We start from the raw sequence: 6,777 nt of genomic DNA, 5'->3' as shown, positions 1-6,777 counted from the left end.
AAAAAAAAAAAAAAAAAAAAAAAAAAAAAAAGAAGAAAGAAAGAAACAAATCTCATTCACCAAATGAATAGTCCACCACACTTAATATCAGTCTTCCTCAAATCTCAGGACACAGGTCTTCTGAGCTCTACTTACAGCATTCTATAGCTTCTCTAGCCTGAATCTCCAAGCCTTTTCAAACTTTTCCTGAAAGCCATTTTCAAAGGCTTCTAAACCATATGAGCAGCTACAGTTACAGAAATGCCTCCACTTCTCTAGTATCAAGTGTCTAGTTATCTTTTCCTTTGCTTGGATACAATACCTGACACCTACACTTAAAGGAGGAGAAGTTAATTTGGTTCCTACTTTCTGAGGCCACAGTCCGTGGATGGCTATCTCCAAGGCAGAAAAGTTATTGTGCAAGTTTGTAATGGAACAAGGGTGTTTAGCTCATGGCAGCCAAAAAGCACATCAGGGAAACCGTGTCAGAGAGGAAGGAGTGAAGAACCAGACACAGAACCCAAGGCTATGCCTCCATAACTCACCCAGAGAAAGGTAGAAATATGCTCCTGCAATTCCCTCTAAAGATATTAAAGCCAAACAACTTGATACTCTGCCCTAACCAGCACAGGACCTCACTAATGTTCTAAATTCCTCAGGATGGGCTCAAACTTGTAATCTTTCTGCCCCAGCCTCCCAGGGTACGGAAGGCATATTCCTTCATGCCCCGCTTGAGTGTTTCTTGCAAAGACTATTCCTTCACAAGCATAGTCAAGATGTCTCCTAGATTGGTAGATAGACAAACAAAAAGGCAAATAAACACTTCTTTGCCCCTTCTCTTTTAAGGGAAGGAATTGGCAACTTGACTGTCACCTATTCAAGACTAATTTTAATGCTTTACTAAGGAGGATTTGGGACAAAGACAAGAACATATCATGAAAATGTTACATTCATAATGTAGTAATGGTAATTTGTTCTCTTAAGTTTTCCTTTTTCTTCTCTCTATTTTTCTTTGGCCTTCATGTCAAGTATGTATTAATTTTATTGAACTTTTCAAAAAGTAAGATCCCTTCTTATTCATTTTTTCTATTTTCAATTTTATTGATTTCTGCTCTTATTTCCTTTTGTGTTTGGATTTGTTTCTGTCTTCTCTTTCTAGGTTTTTAAAAAACTACTAATTGTAAACTTTTACTTATATACATGTTTAGTGCTTGCTACAGTGTTAATGTCCCTAAAACTAAAGTTGGAATTTAATTTTCTTTCTTTTTTCCCCTCTCATTTAGTTTATTGGTACATTTTAGGCATATAGTACAGTTACATTCATTATTGGGATCTTGTACTTTTACATGACGGTCTTGGTTCTCATTTTTTCTCCTGTCCCTGCCCTCCCTTCACCCCCTCAGAATTTAGTTTTCACTGTGAAAGTATTAAGAAGTGGGACCTTTAACAGATGATTAGGTCATTAGAACTCTGACCTGCATAAATGGATTAATGCTTTTGTAAAATGGGCTAGTAATCATTGGAGTGGGTTCCTGATTAAAGGATAAAGTTCAGCTGTCAGCCTCTACCTATTATGTTCACTTACCCTTCTAATTTCTGCTATGTGCTGATATGGCAAGAAGGTCCTACCTATTATATGCAACACTCTTGAACTTCCTATCTACTAGAACCTTGTACCAAACAAACATCTGTTGTCTATAAATTTTCCAGATTGTTATATTCTGTTATAGGAGGAGAAAAATGGACTAAGACAGTTCTATAAATTTCCCTCTCTGTACTGTTTTGGCTTTGTTCCACAGTTTTTGATATATTGTGTTTTAATGTTTATTCAGCTTCATGTGTTTCATTTATTTCCTTTGATCATACTCTTTTATCCATGGGTTATTTAGAGTTGTGTTCTTTAGTTTTTAAAGTTCCCAGAGGTTTTTCTTTTTAATTGTCATTTATTTTTCATTTGATTCCATGTGGACACAGTACACATTTTGAATGACTTCATGTTTTTTGAATTTATTGAGATTTGTTCATGGCCCACAAAATGATATTTCTATTTTGTACTATATTCTATCGGCACTTGAAAGAATGTCTATTTTGCTGTTGTTGAGTGGTGTGTTCTAAAACTGTCAATTAGTTCCTATTGGTTAATGGTGTTTCTATCCTTGCTGATTTTCTCCTTAGTTGTTTTACCATTTGTTGAAAGAGGAGTATTGCAAGTATACCTGAGGATTTGTCTATTTTTCCTTTCAGTTCTGTCCTGTTTTGCTTCACATATTTCACATCTCTGTTTTTGGTGCATACACATTAAAAATAACATAAGAATATGTCTACTTGGTAGATTGAACCTTTTCCATTTATAATTTCCCTCTCTGTGTCCAGTGATTTTGTTTGCTCTAAACTCTGATAACTATTCCTACTTTTCATCAATCTATGGTTGCATGGTTTATGTCTTTATCTTTTTGTTTCAATCTCTTTATATTGTTATATTTGAGATGAGATTCTTATGGACAATGTCATTGGATCATGATTTTAAATCCACTGTGTCAATCTGTCTTTTAATTGTAATACTTTGCACTATTTATATAATAATTAGTATATATATCACTTATGTATATTAATTTATTTTTGTTTTATTTGTTCTTTCAGTTATTTTATTTATGCTTTTTCCTGCCTTTCTGTAGGTTCTTGAATACATTTTAGGATTCCATTTTTATTTACCTACAGTATTTTTTTTTGTGGGGGTACCAGGAATTAAACTCAGAGCCTTGAGCTTGCCAGGCAAGTGCTGTGCTTCTAAGCTACCTCCCTGGCCCTACCTATAGTATTTTTGACTTTAACTCTTTGTATACCTGTGTTAGTTGCTCATAAGTATTAAATTGAGTGCACATCTTATCAGTCTACTCATGTCACCATTTTATCAGGTCAAGTAAAATTTAGAATAATTTCTCTTACATTCTTTTATCCTTCCATGTTTATAATTGTCTTAAATATTTCTTCTACAAGTATTGCAGCTATTGCTTTAACTATCAAACATAACTCAAGAAAATAAAATTCTGTTGTATTTATGCATTTATGCTGTGTTCTTTTTTTATATGAACACATACAATTTATTATATTTTTATTAAAAATTTATATACAAAGTTGAGTTTTCTAAAATGGCATTCTGGTAATTAAAACTATACTGATGCCACATGTTAACACTTTGTAACATTTGGTAAGAAACAGTGCCATGTCTTCTTTTAACAACTGGGGACTTCCAGTGCTTTGGAGCAATTACTCTCTGATAAATTGTTAATTTGGGGTTTTCATCTCTTTTTACCAATTCTAGAACAAAGCTTTCTCATGATGTGATACTTTCTTTCTCCTTAATTTTCCAAGGTATCTTCTTTTATCATTTTCTTTTTGTTTATAGAAGCTTTAGTCATTCTTTTGGTTTGGGTCTGTTGGTAACATGTTATTTTAATTTTTCTTCATAGGAAAATTTCTAGAATTTGGTGTTGACAGCTGTTTTCATTCAGTTTTGGCTTTCATAGTTTATCATGACAAATTCACTTTATTTAGAATTGTTTTTTTCTATGTATAGGTAAAGTGTCCTTATTCTCCTCCCATCCTCAAGATTTTTCTTTGCCTTTAATTTTCAGAAATATGCTTATCCTGTGTCTTAGTATAGCCTCTTTGGGTTTATCTTCTTTGGAGTTTACTCATCTGTCTATGTTGCTTGCCAAATTTGGGGAAGTTTTACTTATTTTTTTCTTTAAGAATTTAATCAACCTCCTTCTCTTTTTACTCTCCTTTCTGAACTATGATTACAAGAATAACTCTTTTGTTATAGCCCTGCATGTCCCTGGGTCTTTTTTTTGTTTTTCACTTAGTCTGTTTTCTCTCATTTGTTCATGTTGGAAAAGTTCTATCTTTTGATTTATTCTCTTTTTTGATTATTCCATCTTTCTGCTGAGATTTTGTTTTTGTTATTGTGTTTTCTTATTATAAAATTTTCATTTAGTTCTTTTTATTGTGTATGTCTGCTGAAAATTTCTGTTTCATTGCTATGGCTTTCTATTGAAATATGCATGAAACAAAAATAAAAAGTCTTGGTAATGAAATAAATAGTTGCAGAAATCTTTGTCAGAGAATTCTAAAATCTCTGTCATCTCATTATTGGAATTTATATGGCAATCCTCCCTTATCTGTTGAGGTCTTGTTCAAACTCCCAATGAATGCCTGCAAATCTGGGTAGTACTGAACTCTATTATGTGCTGTGATTTTCCTATATATACATATCTATTTTAAAGTTTAATTTATAAATCAGGCACATTAAGAAATGAATATAAACTAATAATAAGATGAAAGTACAACAATATGCTTTATGTGAATATTTTATTTATTTATTATAAATAATTATTCTGTAGCTCTTATGACCTCAACATAATTTTTTTCTTTATTAGGTGAGAATGTAATGCTTTCCTTGAAAGGAAATAACTTACAGCTTTCCTTTGGCCTATCTGAATTTCCAGAAATATTGCTCTTGCAAGTTTAGTTTTTGTGGTGTTTGGGATTAAGCCTAGGGAGGGCCTTATACATACAAGACAAAAGTTCTACTACTGAGCTTATACTCCTGTTCTTTGGGGACTTTATCAAGTACAAAAAGGTGGCTTGAGCACAAAAACTGTAATACTGAAACAACCAATCTAGTAACTAAATTGTATACTAAGTGACTAGTGGGTGGGTGCAATATACAGTGTGAAAATGCTGGACAGAGGGGTGATTCATATTTTGGGCAGAACGAGATAGAATGGGTCAAGATTTTACCACGCTACTCAGAGTAGTTATGAATTGTCATTTTTTTAAAAAAAGAACAGATGAATTTTAATTCTAGCACCTGAAGCTATACAAGGTCGACATTATAAACTTCACAGGACTGTTGTACACATTCAGTAAAGTGACAACTATGTGATACCACTTAGTATCTCATAATCAGAAATATGCTTTTGAATTGTTTAAACACAATCCACAGAATTGAAAACTATTGAACTATTAAACAGTTTAGTTATACTAAATTGCCAATCCAAAGTTTTATGTGTAACACTTGACACAGCAGTCAATACCTCGTGGGGGATCCTGACAGCAGGGCCGCCTTGTCCCGAGTATGGATGTGACTGGCCGAAGGTGGACTCACCCAGGACCAGGCTGGCAAGTCAAATTTCTACCACAGTTTCTATTTTTTCTTCTTTGTCAGTTAAAAGTGAACAGTGAGAATTAAATACTTATCTTTACATATACACAGGGTATGCTGTGAAAGCATATTTACTTACAAGCATATAAAAATACTTGTTAACTAGTTTGATAAGAAAATAATGTATAAAAGTAGATAGCAAAAACATTAATCCTCTCTGACTCTGGAAAGATCAATTCCATATTTTATATTACATCAAATGAAGTTTTAGTTTTTTTTTTAATCCCTTAACCAGAAACACTTGAAAATGAAGACAGACAGAAATTACTCATTCTTATCATTAGCAAGAGTGTGAAGAGCTTAAATTTAGAAACTAATTACAGGAAAATGCCTAAGTCCAGAGTGGGTCCAAATATTTGGCCACATAGAATATTATCATCTTCAAGAGGAAGAGTAATAACAAAGGCTTCATAAGCAGTTTTTAATCCATAAATACAAGAGACATTTTGGTATTTTTGGCCAGTGGAAAACAAAAGCTGTAGCATCAAGAAAGGCCTGAGATGTCTCACTTTTGTAGATTCTATTTAGTGTATTTAAGGTTAGATGAAGTTGACATCAAAATTTTTAAGGATAGGCAGAAATTCACATTTTAAAAAAACCCTCCTGTTTCTATTTAGAGTAACAGTAGGAAATATGATTCCAGAAGTTAAAAGTATTTCACAACCTATGATTTCAGTTTGGCAAATAACTTCAGTTGCAAAACTGATTCATCCCTAATAAAATGTAAGCCCTTAAAAAAACCAAGAATGTGTCTGTATGTAGACAGTATTTTAAAGGAATTGGATAATCTTTGAAGCAGCCTTAGTGTCTCCTTTGAATTGACCTAGAAAGGACCATTAAAGAATTAGCCAGCTTCTTGGTCTAAGGCTAACATTGCAATTATTTGTCTAAGGCTAGAAAGGTACCAACATGATGTAAACCACAAGGAGAGGAGGAGATGAGGGCTTTCCCTTGCAGTCGGTAGTTAAAACTGAAGGGATTCTTAGAAAATGACACAATGGCAGCCTTTTTTGTCTTTCTCTTTCCGTGTTGGTTCTGGTGAAGGAGGACAGTCTTGCTCTTGAAATTTCCTTATAACCCAATCAAGTTCATGGAAAGCTTGATCTACATTCATCCTCCTCTTTGCCGACGCCTCCATGGATCTTATCTTAAGTTGCCCTTCCTCCGGGGTCACCTGCCTTTGATGATCCAGGTCTGTTTTATTGCCAATTTAAATCATTGGAAACTCATCGCGATCCTTTACTCTGAGAATCTGACTTTGAACCTTACAGATTTCTTCAAAACTGCCTCTATCAGTGACTGGAAAGAGCAGCAAGAAGCCTTCACCGGTCCTCATACACTGTTCTCTCATGGCTCCAACTCTTCTTGTCCAGCTGTATCCAAACTATCTAGCCGGACTGTTCTGTGATCTATTACACATTGCTTTGTATAGGAATCTTCAATGGCTGGATTGTAATCTGTTACAAAGTAGGACTGGATGAACTGGATGGTGAGCGCCGACTTGACCACGCCGATACTTCTGGCCGGAGCCGTCCAGCCAGCCGGCCTCAGCCACGGGGACGCGGAGAGCC

General features: G+C 34.3%; 1 pseudogene; it reads right to left on the bottom strand.

The window, feature by feature from the left end:
• Nucleotides 1-6,083: 6,083 nt before the first annotated feature.
• Nucleotides 6,084-6,759, bottom strand: LOC104855138 (annotated as a pseudogene).
• Between the last annotated feature and the right edge of the window lie 18 nt (nt 6,760-6,777).

The sequence above is a fragment of the Fukomys damarensis genome, unplaced genomic scaffold, assembly GCF_012274545.1.
Source record: "Fukomys damarensis isolate Sample0158 unplaced genomic scaffold, DMR_v1.0_HiC HiC_scaffold_3, whole genome shotgun sequence".
Taxonomy (NCBI): Eukaryota; Metazoa; Chordata; class Mammalia; order Rodentia; family Bathyergidae; genus Fukomys; species Fukomys damarensis.
The sequence above is the reverse complement of the archived record's forward strand: the minus strand, read 5'-3'. Positions and strand labels throughout refer to the sequence as shown.